This window comes from Canis aureus, chromosome 28, assembly GCF_053574225.1.
Source record: "Canis aureus isolate CA01 chromosome 28, VMU_Caureus_v.1.0, whole genome shotgun sequence".
Classification (NCBI taxonomy): Eukaryota; Metazoa; Chordata; class Mammalia; order Carnivora; family Canidae; genus Canis; species Canis aureus.
In genome coordinates, this window is record NC_135638.1 from 33,118,654 (window position 1) to 33,138,226 (window position 19,573).

At 36.7% G+C, this 19,573-nt stretch overlaps 1 long non-coding RNA gene across 1 annotated transcript; it reads left to right on the plus strand.

The window, feature by feature from the left end:
- Positions 1-4,707: 4,707 nt before the first annotated feature.
- On the plus strand, positions 4,708-19,057 carry LOC144300239 (uncharacterized). Its single transcript, XR_013366828.1, has 3 exons — positions 4,708-5,000; positions 14,540-14,618; positions 18,727-19,057. It is a non-coding gene; the product is annotated as an uncharacterized LOC144300239 (long non-coding RNA).
- Positions 19,058-19,573: the final 516 nt, after the last annotated feature.

Below are 19,573 nucleotides of genomic sequence, written 5' to 3' on the forward strand. Positions count from 1 at the left end.
GAGAAAAATATAACCTACCCAAATTGACCTCAGTAGGGAGAGAAAGTCTAAACAGACAAATTATAGTAGAATAAAGAAATTAAAGAGCTTCTCCAACCAAAATGGCCCATATGGCCTCTCAGGGTATATCTGTCAAACTGTTAAAAAGAAAACAATCCTAGTTCTACTGAAAACAGAGTATATAGAAGATAGGACATTTAAAAATTTTTTATATAGCAAGTATAACATTGCTCCCCAAACCTGATGAAGTTTGCAACAAAAAGGAATTACAAACCAATATCACTTATCAGTATTGGTGCAAAAATCTCAAATACATTATTAGCAAATATAATTCAACAGTACATTAAAATTAAGAATCTATGACTAAGTAGGTTTTATTCCAGAAATGCAAAGGTAGATCAATATTAGGCAATCCATTTTTATAATCCATCATAATAATAGAGTTTGGGAGAAAAATATGTTTGTCTCCATAGACACAGAAAATGCTTTTGACAAAATGTGATACCCATTCATGTAAAAAAGAATAAATGAAGTAAAAATTAATGGATAGTTCCTTAACTTATACTATGCATGTTATGTGTGTGTATCTGTCTGTGTGTGTGTACTTCATTCCCCAAAACCTTCATCTTACTTAATGGAGAAATACCAGAGGCTTTCTTGTTAAAGTGAGCAGGGAAAAGGATTATATTTAACATTATGTTAGGTGAACTACTGAACACAATTAGATAAAAATAGAGCAATTAGAGGCCTAAGAATTGGGAAGAGAAAGGTAAATCTGTTTGTACTTGTAGACAATATGATTATCTATACATAAAATCTGAAAGAGTAAAAGGAAAGTTACCTTAAATAATCAGATTATTTAGTAAAAAAAAAAAGAGAGAGAGAGAGAGAGAGAGAAAGTAGCAGGTTACCAAAAGCTTCATGCATTCATATGTTCAAGTACAAATCAGTATAAAATATAATAGAATAAAAGATGATGTTTATGACAACAAAACAGACAAAATACCGTGGCTTTAACTTAATAGGCAATTTCACAATTCTCTATGAGGAAAACCATAACTCCCCTGGAAGACACAACATTAGAGTTGAGTAGATAAAGGGAGAACCAATGTTTCTGAATAACACCATTTGGTATCATGAAGATGCCAGTTATTGTGAAAAACAATGTATATGTTTAATATACTCTGTATAAAAATGCCATCAGATATTTTGTGGGGGCGGCTTTCCTTTGTAAGAAAATAAGCAAGAACAGTTGGAAAACCCCATAGAGGAAGAAGAGGAACAGACTGGGCTGCTCCCTACAAAATATCGAAAGGTAATATAAAGCTGCTGTAATTAAAGTTTGATTTTGGTTTATGCAGACTGAGCAATGGAATGAAATGGAAAATCTAGTCACAGATTCAATTGCATAATGGCATTTAGCAATAGCACAAATACAGTATTTTAAATAAATGGGAAATAGATGGACTTTTAATAAGTAGCCCTGGGATTATTGAAAAAACTATGCTATGAAAAAAGATCTATTCCTTATATTAAACTCAAGAGTAATTATACTGTATCAGAGACTTACATATAAAAATACGTCATCAAGCAAGTACTAGGCAAATATATAGGTGAATTTATCTGTAACTTGGTAGTGAGGAAAACTTAATCTTAAATATGACTCAAAACTCAGAAACAAGAAGGAAAAAGATTGATACATTTGATTATATTAAAAGATCATTATTGTGTGACAGTCATCACCTTGTCAAAACGAAATTGAACAGCAATAAAAACATGAGCCAAGTAAGAAAGAAAGGGAACACACTGCAAAAATATTTGCAACATATTAACAAAATATTAAGTAAAATTTTAAAAAATATTTTATTTATTTATTCCAGAGAGAGAAAGTGAGTGAAAGAGAGAGCACGAACAGGATGGGTAGAGAGAGAGAGAAAGAATCTCAAGTTGACTCCATGCTGAGTGTGGGGCTTGATGAAGGGCTAGATCCCAGACCCTGAGATCATGACCTGAGCCAAAGACAGACACTTAACTGACTAAGCCACCCAGGCACCCCTCACAAAATATTACTATTCTTAACACAGAAAAGCTTTTCAAAATAGAGAAAAAAATGCCAGCAACTATAATGAAAAAAAATGGGCTACAGAGATGGACACTCCATTTAGAGGAAACAAGATTTGAAAGATTCTCAGCTGTATAAAAAGCATTGTTTATAATGGGAAAAATGCAAATTAAAACAGCTATGGAATAGAGTTTCTCACTTATCAGATTGCAAAACTCAGAAAGATTAAAATAATCTGTCAGTAGATGGTGGAGACACAGGCAAACTCATACTGTGTTGATAGGACTGTAAAACTGTACAATATCTATGGAAGAGAGTTTGGCAATCTCTGGTAAAAATATATGACCTTTTTTCTTTTTTGTTTGGACCTAATGAGGATCTGATTGAATAAGATATGGCATATTCAAGTGATAGAATATTATGTATTTTTTTAAACAAAATGAGGAATGTCTCTATATACTACTTTAGATCAAGCTCTAAAATATATTTTTTATGAGAAATAGCAAGATGAAGAAACTTGTGTATATTACAATCTAGCAAGGGAATATATATTCACACATATTTTATATTAAATTCTTATATATATTCCTATATATATAGGAATATTAATTTTTATAAAATATATAGGAATAAATCATAAATTGAAATTCTAAAAGTTAACCAAAGTAGGAGGGAGAAAATGGAGTGGAAGGGACATGGTTAGGAGCTAAATTTCTTAGCATATGTTTTATTTTGTAGATTTGCTTTTATCATTTTAAAACAATGTAGCTATTTCATATAATTAGAAAAGAAAATTAAATTTTAAAAAGCAGTCCTTAGAAACCAGAAGTAAAATGAAACAAATGAACTTAACTGCGTATTAGGTTGACATCATCACTACTTAGTAATAATTCCAAGTCTTTTACAGCACAGTAATTTAGCTGTACGTACTTAGCGGAATATATACCCTAAGGATGGAATATTGCTCCCTCCCCAAATCTTAAATGTTTGATGGTGATGTTAGTTTGTTATTCTGAGACCATGTATGTATAGCATGTGATGGAGCAGATGAGCTAATTTGCTTTTTGACATTAAGAACTGGAATTTTCAGAGTGTGAAGAGATATAAGATGGATGAGATTATGTAGACAACTTTGTAGAGCTGATTTTGAATTTAAAATTTTAGTATAAATTTATGACATTTCCTATCTTAAAATATATTTTTCTAGCTTCTTCCATTAAAAAAAAGTTTAGAAGAAAATGTACAACTCTGCTACAATGAGAACCCCCAGGTGGCAATTTGTCCTAAAGAAATGAAGGCTTCTTAGAAAACGGCTGAGCCCAGGTCCAGGACAGTAAATGAATGATGGCCCTTGAGCATCTTGTTAGAACAAGGAAGGCATCCAAGATTACTAGGGCCATGGCACAAAAATTTAGGACCCAACTTGGAAAGATTGTCACAGACCAAAGAACGGACAACTTGAGAATCCATAAGCACAATAGTTTATGGATTAAAGCCCATCAAGTTACCAAGCCTAATCTAACTGTTGATCTAAACATCGATATATGATAGATACAGAGTCAGAGGAACATATTCAATTACACTACATGTTAGAATCAGTAAAATCTAGGTAATGAGAAATCTCTAGCACTCACCATTCTGTCTTTTCAACAATAATAATACAATAGCAAGGAGAGAAAAAAAAATTGAGGAAGAACCTATATGGAAGAGAGACATGAGCTATATGGATCATTTGTAATCATTGTATAGACCTTGAATTAGGACCAATGCAAACAAATAGCTAATAAAAATAAGGAAACTCAAGGAAATTAGAAAGCTGATTGGCTTTTGATAATATTAGGAAACTACAGTTGTCAATTTTACCTATGTTTAAATGATGTCATTTATGGGCATATACAAAAAATAACTATATCTAATATGGAGTCATATATATATGTAATCTATATATAGGAAGATATATGAAATATAGATATATAATGATTTTTATATATTTTATAAATATATTTTATATTTTATATATATAAAATGATGTCTGGGATTTGCTTAAAATAATTTGGGGTAGATTGAAATGAACATGTGTAAAGAAGGCTAGGCATGAGTTGACCATGTTGAGGCTGGATGGTGGGTACACTGGGGCTCACACCACCTACTTCATATATGTTCACAGATTTCCATGATAAAAAGGCAAGAATCTTGATAAAAATGATTGAAAAGAAAGATGATATCCATTACAAAGATTTTTGCTTCTCAAGGCAGTGTGCCCTTTTCTTCCCATCCTCATTTCACTGAATCTCCGAACAAGTTCATGACCTTGATTAATTTTTTGATGAGAGATATTTTCTGCTCAATTGCTTTAATGGTATTTATTCCCTTAACACAGAATTTCTTTGAAAGCCACTTTGCATAGAACATTGATATTATTCATGAACACTTTTGTATTCATAGTAGTTTTCTTTAACTGATTTATCTTCTTAATATGGGCATGTCTTGGCAAGATCTTAAAATCATTTGAATAAAACAGACACCTTTTAAATTACCATCCTGTGATATTTCTTTAAATTCACCAAAAGCAGAAACATAAACATTAGACATTCTAACATTCCGTGCTTCTTAATGTGTATTAGTGAGGGTAGGCTAGCTTTTATTGTGATAACATGCAGCTTGAACAATTCAGTGCCTTTAAAAAAGGTTTCTCTTTTGCACATGCTACCTATTTCTTTGGGTCAGCTGGGGGCTTTGCTCATTGTAGCTGCTTAAGAGCTCAGGCTGATGGAGGCTCCACCTTGGCATGTGCTTCCACAACACAGTGTTGAGAGAAAGAAATCATGGTGAACTGTAATATGGCTCTTAAGGATCTGCATGGAAGTGAGAGGAGTTACTTCTCACCTCTAATTGGCAAAGGAAATCATGTGGCCACACCTCAGTGCAGTGGGATGAGGTGAGTAAATCTCGTGCAGAAAAGGCATCTAATACTTATTGATATTAACAGAATCCATGCTGCATAAAAATATTTTTTAAATGTAGACAATTGCATTTAATACCCCTAGTTGGATGGGAGCAAAAGAATAATTACAATTACAGACAATGATTTTTTTATATTGCTTTTATAGCATAGCACGTCTTCAACTTTGAGTCAAATAGACTCTTTGCTTTCAAATCTACTTTAGGGTAACTTCCTTTTAATTTGCGAGGTGCATTGAAAGTTTTAACTCACATGACAGCTTAGACTAGTAAAGATAATGTAACTCGTTTTATTTAAAGTGATCTTGTCTCCTTTATGAGTTCCCACAGTGGTCAGTGGGAAAAAGTAACATTTCAGTCCATGAATACAAATAATGAGATACTAATTTGATAGTCACCTCTGTAAATATGCTGTGTCTCTGATTTTTCAGTCTTTCATCCCTCTTCTGGCTCCTTTTCAAGATGCATCTAAAGCAAAACCAACCATAAAGCAGAGAGGAGACATTGGGGTCCTCTGGAACCTGGTGGCCTCTGGCTTCTGTGGAGTGTGAATCTGGGTGCTGGAGTCCTGCTGGCCCCCAGGGTTGAAGTCTGTGTCATTGGTAATTCTGTGTCTAACCGTTACCTCACCTGCTCCAGGCCTCTTGCTGACTCATTCCTCTCTCTCTCTTTGCTCTTCTTACACATCTTGAGACCAGAAAGGATCAGGCTTTTCTTGCATTTCCTCTAACTCATGTCTTCTTTTTATCTTAGAGGGTCAAGTTCATGGCCTTTACCCCTTGCATAGAAAGAAAAACTCTTAAAACTGAAGAAGAACACATAGAGCATGGGTCTTGTAGCTTTGCGGCAGGTAGGATAAGGGAGGAGAAAAAGAGATTGGAAAGCCTTTCCCCTCAGCAATGCCCTGAAGTCTCTTGTCCTGTTGTGAAATTGTATGAACATCAGATGCGGGCTATTGCCTCATTCTTTCTCCTTAACCACTGTCATAAATCCTAATCTCTGCTCAGCCATGTGGTTGCTTTGTGCTAGCCAATGCACAAACTCATGGAGGGTAGAAAGGAAAACTCATAAACGATTTTCAAAATATTATTCCATTTATACTTACTTTCTTTGTTTTACATACATTCTTATAAAATACAAATTAAAAAAAAATACAAATTACTATCAGAAGGTAAATATATATGTGTATTTATAGATACCATAAACTCGAAGGAGGTAATATGTTTTTATTATTAGTTTTAACTCTGACACACGTTTGATTTTACTTTCTGTATGTAGTAATAGATACATATGTATATATATATATATATATATATATATATATATATATATATAAATTATAAATCAGGTAACTCAACCAAGGAGCAGCGATCAGGATTGAAGACAAAATTAACCTGCACAAATTTGCATTCTTGATCCACTCTTCAAAAGTAAAAGGTACTCATTTTCCTAAACACGGTTCTAAGCAGTAGGAATGGATGCACAAACATGACTTGATTATGTCAGTGCCCAATCATGGGATAAGTATAGGTTTGTTCAGAAGAGAGAATTTGAAAATGACTCAAGTAAAATGTTAGGTGACAAGCAGGACATGGATTGGGCAAAGCATGAGATGTTAATTGATGCAGTTGAAGCTTAGCACCACAGCCAAGGCAGATGTTAGAGGAAAAAACCGGAGCAGCAGCCAATAGTGCAGGTCCAGAACCAGAGATGAAAACTTAATTCATATCAAAACAAAGAGCCCTGGGTCTCCCACGCCCCTTCCAGAAACATTTGTGCATGATCTCTTATGGTAATTCAATTTTTCTAAAGCCCTCTGAAAGTTACATGGCAAAGAACCCAAAGCCAGAACTGGACCTTGCAGATTGAAAAGTATTACCTCCTCATCATATGGGACATTTCCTAAAGTCTTGGCTCAGTTTTCTCTGACAAGAGCTTAGTTTTATAATTTTTCATTTATCTCTCTTTCTAGAGCACCTTCTCTTTTATTATTCTGAATACAACGATCATTTTGTTAGTTTTTTCACTGATAAGGCACCTAAGCTTGGATTCTGTTGAGTTCAATTTTTGTGCACTCAAGTTGTGTAAATTGTAGAAGTGTTCATTGCCTAACTGACACACACACTCACATACACACACATATGCCACTTGCTTCATAGGGTAGAACGGCTTCTTTTATTTATGTTTTAATATTAAGGTAGAATTGCTTCTATATAGGATTTATAAGTAACCTGACAGTAAATGAGATGCAGACTTTACCATAATCCTACATTTACAAATAGATCACGTTCCAAACAACTGTCAGTATTTTTTTTTTTAACTTTTTGAAGCAAGCATAGTTATAGACAATTACAGATAGCGGGTAGGTTCCTTTTTTTTTTTTTTTTTTGCAGGTAGGTTCCTAAACAAACAACCAGAAGTTTGTTTATAGACTGCTAGACCTTTAAAGCTAATTGAGCCATCTCCCTTCATTTGTTAAAAAAAAAAAACAAAAAAACAAAAAAACAAACCGAGAGAGAGAGAATGAAGCCTGTACAATACAGAGATAACCAAGCCACATGACAGGGTAGCGGTCCAGGTGGGGCTGGAGTCTGGTCTTCTGACACCTTGTGTGGGAGGCTTTTACTGTGGTTGGCAACATGTTCTTAGCCCATGCCATAGTTAAAAATTATCTTAAAATCCCAACAAAAATGGGTTTTTATCCTTAGCCAGAATTTGTCAGGATAAACTAGGTTATGCTGAGACCCCAAATTAATCCTGAAATTCTTGTGGCTGACACAACGAAAGTTTGTTTCTTGCTTTTGATACATGTCCAGTGAGTATTGGCAGGAACTCTGACTCTGCAGCCGCTGGAGAATCCAGGTGAATAGATGGTCTGCTGTCTTGCAGTTGCATTATTGGGCATGCATGGCCTTTTTGGTTCCTATGACACTAGCATTTTATGGTGAAAATAGTAGAAGATGCTTGAGCTAAGACAAAATAATAAACGCATCAAAAAAATTCTCGAGTGCCAGTGCTTGAATAAAAGGAGTTTGTGAGGAGGAAGTGCTCACACGTTCTGATGGTGAAGAGGCCCCTGAAGGAGATGTCTGAGTACCTTCCAGAAAGGATTTGAAAAGCTGGGCCCTGCTTCTTTTTCTGGATGGGGAATAACAGTAGTATCCGTGGCTTATCAGACTTTGTTAGGATTGTGTTTTGACTCATAAGGAGAAGGGAGACACTGCACATGTTCACATGTAGTATATCTTAATTTAACAGCTCCATTTGGCACATGAGATAGCTGTTATCATTTCAAATATATGGACAATGCAAGGGGAGAGCTCAAAGGAATTTGAGCTAAGAACGTTGGTTGAACAGTTGTTCAGCTGTGAGAACAGAGCTCGGGGCAAGACAAAGTGTGTCCCTTCATGTGTGTCCATGGACTCAAGGCTAGAAAGGGGCAGGATAAGGACTGTAATCCAAATTTCCTACTTTTTGGTCAACATCTCCAAACTCCACAATATGTCTTTTCAGCTAGAGGGCAAGTGTCATGTGTGATGAATGAGCCTAACAGTGAAATCTTTCACCCTGGAGTGTAGGTAAAAAATAATATACGTTAATCTTACTTCTGGGGCTTTTAGTCTGGCTGAGCTGAGACAAAGATACCATCTATATAAACATCCCCCTCCTCCTCCCATCCCACATCTCCTCCTTCCCCAAACCATATCTACTTGAATCTATTGAGACATCCATGGGAACTGCTGTAATTGATGAAGCAGGGAGGGGTTTTAGCTGAGAGGGGTGGGATATGGATGGGATATTGTAGCAACTATTCTCCTTGGATTTCTGCAGATTTTGTTGACACACAATAACAGTGGATGTTGGAAATGAATTTTCATGACAAATGTGGTATTATTGTGGGCATTAAGTAAAGGCTGGGAGTTCATAGAAGTATCCAAGAGACATGTCGTAAGACTCACCAGCAGTTCCATAGGATTGGGAAGGAACTACTTCCCATAGCTTTGTACGAGACCCTGTAGAAGAAAAAGAAGATGATGCTGCCTGCCTGGGTTGGAAGCACCATGAGGTATCCAGGCTCTTATGAAGAAATAAATGGAGACAGACTATCTCCGTTGATAAAAACTGATCACAAGGTCTTATTACTGTGTACGTAGAGGCTACAAAGCCAATGGACATTAGAATTACATGCTCTTAATAATATGCAGATTATGTTGTAAAAAAAGATCAGCCAAATAAACCCATTTTAATACTTAAAATGGACGTGATTGATCTCTTTAAGATAAAAATATTTCCTGTGCTATAGAATGAAAAGCTTGGGATAGTTTTAGACACTGTTTTGCTTTCAAAAAAAGTAGAGGAAACAATTTCAGGGCGATTTCTGAAATAATACTGCAAAAGGTTGTGCTTGTAAGCTAGGAGAAGCTCATGTGAATCAACTTCTGCTTGTTTGGGGAAATCAGAAGTGTATTAAAAGCACATTCCACACTGTTCTGGTCCCAGCTTCATTCTTCAGTGCTTGATAGTTTTAACAGGATGACAGGTTTCCTTTTGTACTTTGTCTGGGCCATTAAATGTGGCCGTGGCATTGCACACTGTTTCATAGCATGGAAATGAAATGTTCGGTGAGATTGATGTGTCCTCTCCTCCTGGTCGCGGATGAGTGGCTGGCACATTCCTTCACTGCCACGGGCATTCAGATACCGCTTGTCTTCGACTGGAAAAACAGACAGCAAGCAGGCTGCATTTCCCCATTTACACAAACTGTTACTTCCTTAATTTACATGTAGAAGTTAAAGACGTCACAGCAAACATCTACAGCAGAAACTTTAAAAATGATTGTCCAATGATTCCCATAACTCAATCCTAATCATTTATTTTCTTGTTTCTAGTTTTGCTACCAGAAATGATAGAAAATTTCCAAGTGGACTTGCCATTTTTTCCCCCAAACGACTTCAAAATATTTTAACTCCCTGCCTCACTTTTCCCCTGACTCTTGTGGAGAGAGTATCTTTAGATCTTTAAAATGCCCATCTGCTTTCTCCTTCAAGCTTGCATACCAGTTAAGAGACTGCAGACTTCTGTCAGCCAGTTGATGAGACTGTGACCTACCCCAAGTGATATTGTAGAAAGGATGATGGGAGGTCAGATTATTCCATGTGTGCTGTGGTGGATGATTGCAACGCAATTCAGTTTTGGAAAGTATCTCTATTTTCTTATGTTTCTTTCTTTGCTTTTCTTTTTTTTTTCAGATGATAAAAGTAATACATGTTCTTTGGTGAAGATTTGAAAAATCGACAAAAATTTCAAAAGGAAATTAAATCAGCAGCAATTCTACCAATCTTACTGGCATTTGGGTGTATTTCCTTTTAGTTATTTTTCTCTGGAGCTGTATATAGGTATTTTTCTCTAAATCCCTCCCTTCCTGCCTTCCTGCCTTCCTTCCTTCCTTCCTTTTTTTCTTTCTCTCTCTCTCTCTCTTTCAATTTTTAAAAAAGATTATTTATGTATTTATTCATGAGAGACACAGAGAGAGGCAGAGACAGAGGCAGATGGAGAAGCAGGCTCCCTGCGGGGAACCCGATGTGGGACTTGATCACGTCCTGAGCCGAAGGCTGATGCTCAACCCCTGAGCCCCCCAGGTGCCCTCCTCTCTTTCAGTTTTGAGTCATTCTCTTCCTCCTAGGGCACAAAACAATAGTGATGTTTAAAGAAGAGAAAACGTGACTTTGATTCTGAAGACCTCAGTGTTCGTTCTCCCTTCCCTGCTGTTGCTGTACATAGCAGTGCCATGAGCCAAGGTCTCTGCGCTCCCGAGACCTGTAAACCCAGGGCAGAGCATGGTGCCTGGCAACAGAAGTTTGCTGCACAAATGCAGTATTACCTCTCCCGGAGCATATGATTCCCAAGGAAATGTGCTGTTTTTCATTTAATTTTATTGATACTCCTCTCAGGGAGAGAATATGATTATGTCATTTAATAGCTATGGAGACTCTGAGGCAGAATCTTAACCACTTGTCTCCCCAGGGGCAGAGCAAAGATTGTTTGTGGGATCCTCTCTTATTCCTTGCCATGAGCATGCTTGGCTCTCTGCAACTAGTATGATGGTCCCTTACGGAGTGTGTACTATACCCGCCAACTGCAGGAGGCATTTTGCTCAGTGTCTGATTTCATCTTCAGAATTGCCTATGACTTCATAGGCATATTCATAAATATCATTGTCTCTGTGCTGTAGATGAGAAAACTGAGGCTCACAGAGATTAAACTGTGAACTCAGAGTCCCTTGATTAGAAACTGTCCTGAGTGGATCTCTTCTACCCATGCTTTTCTCATTTTTGCTCTCCTCATCCAGTCACAGATCTGGAGTATAGTTTTACTACCGAAAAGTATGAAGATAACAGTGCCTGGACCTAATGGGATTGGTCTACCCGGTTAGTACCAGGAGAGTGCTAGAGCAGAATGTGGTCCTCGTAATTGTTTACTGAAGGAATGAATAGAAAGTATATGTGAGCTTTCTTTGTGTACCACAAAGAAGGAGGCCCATGTGTGCCTTACTATATGTAATGTAAAGTATAATATAAAGAACTATACTTTAAGACAACTTTAAGACAAGAGGGAAAAGGAAATGAAATATAGGACTGTATTACCCCAACATCACCCTTTCCACATAATCCTTATGGATCAGGGGTGGGGAGCAGGGAAAAAGTGAGTAGTGCTTGCTAAGGGTGTTTCCGCATGTAATAGAGGTTAATATTATTATTGAAGAGTTGTAACAAAGTAAAAAATAAAGAAAGAATCTAATAAACATCACTGTGTCAGCAGAAAAAAACAAAATCCATTAAGGGGAAATGGTCTGACTTTGAAAATCAATAAAGAGAAAATGGACCAAATCTCTTAACCATAGACGCAGCCTAATGTATTTATTGACTTTGTATTTATTCTCTTCTTATTTTCCAATTACATTATTCTAGTATATCAAAACACTGGCCTAGATTTCCTCACTTTCCCCCAATCTATCCCAGCAAAACACTTCCCTAACCCAGTGTTTGCTCATGTTCCCCTCAACCGGTACCTCCACAGGTGTTGGTATTAGAGCCTTTGCACCAAAAGGTTTTCTCCGATTTCTCCTTTCCCCACCACCAAGGACTTCCAAAAATTATCTGACTCAATTCAAATCTTTCTTTTGCTTATGTCTCTGTGAATTGCATCGATAGAAGGTAACTTCTGGAATGTAATTTCGTTTCGTTTAACTGGTGCCATTTTAAGAAGTACATATTTAAGTTTCGGTGGCTGATGTCTGAGCCATAGGGAACTTCCATCATCTCTCCTATGCAGCTGACAGTGTAGATGATAAATCACAGTATTACTCCAGGGTGGCCATGAGACAGGAACTAAGAAAGTACAAGAACCAGCTTACTGCTTGCTCCTTCTCCTGTGATATCCCTGAATTGAAGATGAAGGAGGATGGAGGAAGCTCCAGGCATGATGGTGGCTGCCGAGCAGAGAATGGCTACAAGAATCAAAGACTTGAGGCCAACATAGCCTAATCCTTACACCTAGAACATCCACAGAAGCCTGGTCAGAGAGAAGCCTAGTCACTGGTTTAGTTTGTTTCAGATTTGTGCATTTGAGGACTAATAATCTTTCCCACAAATTCTCTCCTTCTTTTGCTGTAGAAAGAATATAACATCCGGATAGCCAAGAACTGATTTTTTATTTCTTTTGCTTTCCCTAAGGAATGAAGATATGAATTCTACTAGAACTTTGTGAAATGGTTTTCTTTTTAGCTTGACCTTTAACCTACAAGTGACATAATTAGGCTCATTATATATTTTAATAAAAACTATTTTGTTGATTAATATAGGCTTTATTTTAAAGGCATTAAGATGATTGTTAGCTTAATGTTATATAATTCTGTACTTTATATATATATTGTCTTCAATATAAATCTTAAAAATTTCACATGTAAGCATTCTTTCCCTGTTAAAGGGGAGAAAATACCAGACCCATCCTCCTGATCTGTGGACATACAAACATATTTTTGGCTGATTTTAGATATATGCTTTTGAATTCTCATATGTGTGGGTACATATAAAGTCTAGAAAATAAATTTGCTTTTCCAATTACTTTATCCTATAAAATCAAAGGACAATTCACTGCCATTGTTGCTAATTTTCCTGATAGGTTTTATAATTCTAGAGAAAATGTTTATAGATTAGAGATTTTTCTTCAATGTTACTTTTTTCAAGGCAATTGTTGCCACTTGAAATTTTTCCAGAACTTCATTACTAGGTATCTGTTCAGATGGTTGCTACCACAGAAGGACCATTCATAAAGGGTATTAACTTGTCTCATATCTAATCTAAGATCCCTCTGAGGCAGCCTGGACAGAAGCAGATTGAACAATCAGAGGCAATTGTTGATTTTCACTGATTTGGTTGAAATCATGAGTGAATGGTCGCTTGTTAGTATAGAAAACTTTCCTTATTGTTATGATCCTTGCTCAGTTTAGTCATTGCTGTTGCTTCATAGGGAGGATCCCATGCCTTTTCTTGCCCTTTCCAACTATTTCCAATTATGTATGTAAGAAAAAATTCTAGTTGTTAGAGATAATATTAAGCGCTATTAACGTTGCATACTATTGGATTGTGGTGGTAGCACCAGCTTATTAACTTATTTTTCTGACCTCCAAGATACTGATCAGTCCTACCACCCCCTAACTGGGAGTTTTTAAATGTCCTGAAAAATTTGGTTTAGGGGAAAGAGCTGCTTATATATGAGTTTGAATTTTGATGCTATCCCTAGCTCTGTGAATCTGAGCAAATCATTGAATCTATGTAAGTCTTTGTTTCTTATCTGTAAAATAGGAATAACAATGTCTGCCTCAGGTCTTTGTAAAGTACCTGACAGTATCTTTGTGCAACCATCCAATTTATATTAATTCCCTTCCTACTCTAAAACATCCTTTATGAGGTCTAATAGAAACCCCATCCTTCACTTGAGTGGTCTAACAGTGGCTTTTGACAAAAATTCCTCATTTCTTTGACTGTATTCACTGTCAGGTTGGGAGGCCCCTCCATGAATCAAGTCCAAGACCATGGCATCACATAATTCCCATAAGTATGTAAACTTTGCAGCCATTTGTTTGGCTAACATTCTGTTGCTCTTTCTCACTGCTTGACCTTTGATGAATCACTGAGTGTTTCTGCTCCTCTGTTGCCTCATCTGGAAATGAGTTTATTAACAGAACTGACCCTGTGGGTTATGAGGGAAATGAATGAGTTAAGGCATGGAAAATGTCTACAACAGTGCCTCCTACATTGTTAGTTCAATAAATATCAGTTGCTATTATCAATCTAATTAGTTTATGTTCAAATCCCTGGTCACTGCAGTTAAGACATGGACAATTTTTATTGTATGCATGTATGTTTTTAGATCATGCAACTTATTTTCAAACAAATTATCTCATGTAAGCCTCCCCCAGACTCTAAAATAATCATTACCATCCCCCTTTTACAGATGCAGAAACAGATGCCCAGGAAGTTTAAGTAGTGTGGTCTTCTCAACAACTAATGAAAAGCGAATGATAGAAATGCAGGTTGGTATAAATTTTTCTGATTCCTAATCCCACATGCTGTCTCTGCCACAAATGCAACAAAAATTCAATTGGCTTTTTAGTATGGCAGATTGTGTATCACTATATCAGTGCTGACAGATTTTTGTGTACTTTACAAAGCAAGATAGTCAAATTCATGGAATTGAGTGCCATTGTCCATGGTGTTAAATATTTTTGAGATCACAACAGGGAGCAATCGCTTCCATATAAGATACTTAGCCACAGGAATCTAATTTTGGATAGGGTATCAATAGTAGGTTGGATTCTTAGAGAAGTCAAAAATTTAATAGACTGGACACAGAAAAGACCAACTCTAAAGAAAAATTGCTAAGTTGGTTTACACTGAAATTAAGAACTTCTGTTTATTAAAACTATAACTAAGAGTGTGAAAAGACAAGCCATGGAAGATGAGAAGATATTTGTAATACATGTACCTGATAAGATTCATTTATATCTTTGTTTCTTACTATAAAAACCAGTAAGAAAAAGGCAGAGAACCCAACAGAAAAGTGAACAAAAGACTCAAACAGGTATTTAACTAAAAAAGGATTTCCAAAATATCAATGAGCATAGGAAGAGAACTCCAACTTTATTAGTCATCGGGGAAATGTAAACTATTGTTCACTTCCAACGAGCACCAACCATACAGCTATACCACTGATGGGAGTGTAAGTAGATAAAACAAGTTTGGGAAACTGTATGGTAAGTCTACAAAAGATGAACATAGCATATCTTTTGTCTAACAATTTCACTTTTAGATAGATACCTATAGTTTAGATAAATATGTATATTTTTGAACCAAAAAACAGGTATAAAATGTCCAGAGCAGCACCATATAACCTCAGATCGAAACATCCTAAATGCCCATCAATGGAATGGATAAATTAATGGTGCTATATTCCTACAATGGAATGATATATGGTAAGGAGAATAAATGAATTCATAGAGCAAAATTATTATTATTATTATAATTTTTATTTATTATTATTTTTTAAAGATTTATTTATTCATGATAGACATAGAGAGAGAGAGAAGCAGAGACACAGGCAGAGGGAGAAGCAGGCTCCATGCCGGGAGCCCGACGCAGGACTCGATCCTCTGACTCCAGGATCATGCCCTGGGCCAAAGGCAGGCGCTCAACTGCTGAGCCACCCAGGGATTCCCCAAAATTATTTTTATGTACAAAATGTTATGTTTAAGGAACCAGACATATGAGAATATACATGAGAAAATACCATAAAGTTTGATGCAGGAAAAATTTATCTTTGATGATAAAAGAGAGGCCATGGCTACCTCTCTGGGGAGTAATGATTACAGGGGACTTTGCAAGATGCTAGCACTGTTGCCTTCCTCATCTGCAGGGGATGCATTTCATGTTTGAAATGAAATGATGATGATGTTTGAAACCACAGATAGTACCAAACCCTATATAATACTATGTTTTTTTTATACATATACACCCATGTTAAGTTTAATATATAAATTAGGGACAGTAAGATATTGACACTAATAACTAATAATAAAATATAACAAATATAACAACATATTGTAATGAAAGTTATGTGAATATGGTCTCTGTCTCCCTCTCAAAATATCTCATGGTACTGTATTCACTCTGCTTCTTGTGATGATATGAAATGATAAAATGCCCACATGATGTGATGCAGTGAGGTGAATGACGTGGGCATTGTGACATAATATTAGGCTGCTATTGACTTTCTGACAGTACATCAAAAGGATCACCTACTTCCAGACCATGGCTGACCCCAGCAACTGAAACTGTGGAAGGCAAAACCATGGATAAGGGGGAACAACTATAAAGTACTCTCTTCATGTGATGTTGGTTACAAGAGTGGGTTTACTTTTTGAAAATTCATCAGGTTATTCACTATAGAGCATGTGCACTCTGTTGTACATTACGCCTCAGTATAAAATTAAGATATGAATTTGGTCTCATCAGAAAGTGTCTGGTCTTTTTCCTAAATAACACACAAATTCTATCTACCCCACATAGAGGAATGCTGAATCATATTTTGTTTTAGAAGGAAAGGGAGCTTAAGACCCTTGGCGGTAAAGGTTCCTGTGGAACAGAAAGGGTAGCGACCATTTTGGATAGGGGCCTACAGCAGCTCTGGATTTAGGGAAACACACTGATTTTTCTTTCCCCAAAGCCAAGCGAAAGGATGAGGAGTGTAGACTCTGGCAGCCAGAGCTTGACATTTAACAACTGTCATGCAGCTTCCACCAGGAATGGTCTGGCCAGATTCATGCCTTTCTCCAAACATTTGGCAGCTGTCTTTGCATTCTTCTTTTCATATCTGATAGTCTGAGAGACACTGGCCATGCCAGGTTCTGCAGATCTCTTTCCAGACTAAGTACCTCAGAACTCAGCATACTTTGTGCAGTTTTATAACTAGTTCAAATGAGAAGCCCTCACTTGTGAAGGAAATTCAGTGTGAGCCGTTGGGGAAGGCACCATGATGACAGAAGACATTTGTGTCTCAGCTCTTTTCGGTCCTCTTTCATCTGCTTTGTCCCCTTGCATATATATCTTTTTAAAGATTTTATTTATTTATCCATGTGAGACAGAGAAAGAGAGAAGCAGGCTCCCCGCGGGGAGCCTGATGCAGGACTCGATCCCAGGACCCCAGGATCATCATCTGAGCCAAAGGCAGACACTCAACCACTAAGCCACCCAGGTGTCCCATCACCTTGCAATATTTAAACTAATTCAAAACGTCATTCTACTAAAATAATAATTTTTATCATGCCAAGGTCATGGAGTGGAAGATTTTTGAACACCTGAAACCCTACTAGCCTCTTCTTTTCTGTGACAGGGACAGCTCTGTACAGGCCACGTCACCATCACCCACTGCCCCCTGATCCAGTAAAGGACCAGGTAATGCATGTGGAAGCAAGTGGCACACTTAGTATATGGATCAATTTTAACACCTCTTTTCTCTCTATGATAAAATCATTTTCAGTAATGATCTTGAAATGATACAAATAATAATATGGGCCAGAAAAGAAATAGAGACAATAAACATATTATTTTATTGCATTTCCCAGTCATGTTGATAAAAACAATAATATTAAATAAAATATAATAAAACCAGAAGATCTGCTAAAGGTCCAGTTTAGGTAGCCATCACAAGGATCACACTTTATTTTCTTGATTCATTCTTTAGCAATTAATCTAAATTTCAGATTTAAACATATTATTCAAATATAGTAAAATTTTTCATGCATAAACTAAAATTTGCACTCACCAAATAAAATTGTTACACCTTTCAGTTTTCAATTTTAAATATAAGGACAAACTCCACTGGTCACTTAGGATGACAAGAATGAACTAACTCAAGGTCTGTTTCTTCGTTTTCATAATCACTGTTTTATCATTGTTTTGATTATGTTATTTAAATGCAGGAATATATTGTTTGTAAGGGTTAGAGAAGTTAACTGCACCTGAAGTCATCTGGAACCTTCCTATTGAGAATTATTCTTCAGGGGCACCTGGGTAGCTCAGTCAATTAAGAGTCTGCCTTTGGCTCAGGTCCTGATCTCAGGGTCCTGGGATCAAGCCCCACATATGTCAGGCTTCCTGCTCAGAGCAGTCTGCTTTGTCCTTTCCTTCTCCCTCTGCCCCTCCCTCCTGTTATCTCTCTCAAATAAATAAATAAAATTTTTAAAACATAAAAGAATGCATTCTTCAAATGAATGTGTATAGTTGAATCTACCTGTGTTGGGGGCTGACTGTATAGTCAGGAGTTTTTTGAGTTAACTTATGGAATGCGAATATTTATTAAAGGATAAGTAATAAAAGCATACCAACTTGAAACATACCATATAGAGCAAGATGGAATCACTCATGTCAAGCAGGGATTCATGTCAGGCATGTGAGTAGCCAAGGATGTTGCAGCTAAGACCAGATATTGCCAAACCAGCACAAGCTGAGGACACCCAGAACTGATAACCAGCAGAATCAGAGGAGATATGCAAAGATCCAAGACTCGTGAAACTCCTTTAGAAAGGCAGGATTTTTTGCAGCAAACTGTCAGACTCGTCTGATGCTGACCCTTTCATGTCTTAGCTCATCAAGAAGACAGCTGCCACCTAAGGCTCTGCCGAATTGATTTCTGAACATAACAGAGATTCTTCGCTGCTTGAACAGAAGCAGCACGTGCCGAGAGCTGACCCCGACCAGAACCAGGCCTCATCTCAACTGTGTGCTCACCAACTGACTTCACATTTGGTTCACTAACTTCTTCTCCTTGTTGCATCTTGTTTGTTGTGTGACTTCATATTCTGCTCTGCTTTGTGTGACATGTATGAAGCCAAGTGAACATGTGGTAAATGTCATCAACTTTGGAATTCTGGACCTGTTTGACAATTATGTTAACCTTGGTTTATGACTGAATAAAGGTGACATTGCATAAAGACACAACTCGTGTGCACACCTTCATAGTGTGCTCGTGACACTTACATATCTCTTATTAAAATTCATCAGCTCAATACCAAAACTGAAACCACCCAATTTCAAAAATGGGTGAAGACATACACGTTTCTCCACAGAAGGTACACAAATGGCCAATAAACACATGAAAGATGCTCAATATCACTAATCACTATGGAAATGCAAATCAAAACCACAACAAGATATTACCCCATTCCCATAAATACGTCTACTATCCAAAAAACCCCACAGAAAATAATAAGTATTGATCAGGATGTGGAGAAATTAGAACTCTATGCATTGCTGATATGAATAAAAAGGTATGTGGCTGCAATGGAAAATAATATGGTAGTTCCTCAAAAAATTAAAAGTAAAATTACTATATTATTTGGCAATTCCACTACTAGATATATTCCTCAAAGAATTAAAAAGCTGGTTCTTGAAGAGACAACTGTACACCCATGTTCACAGCAGTATTATTTAC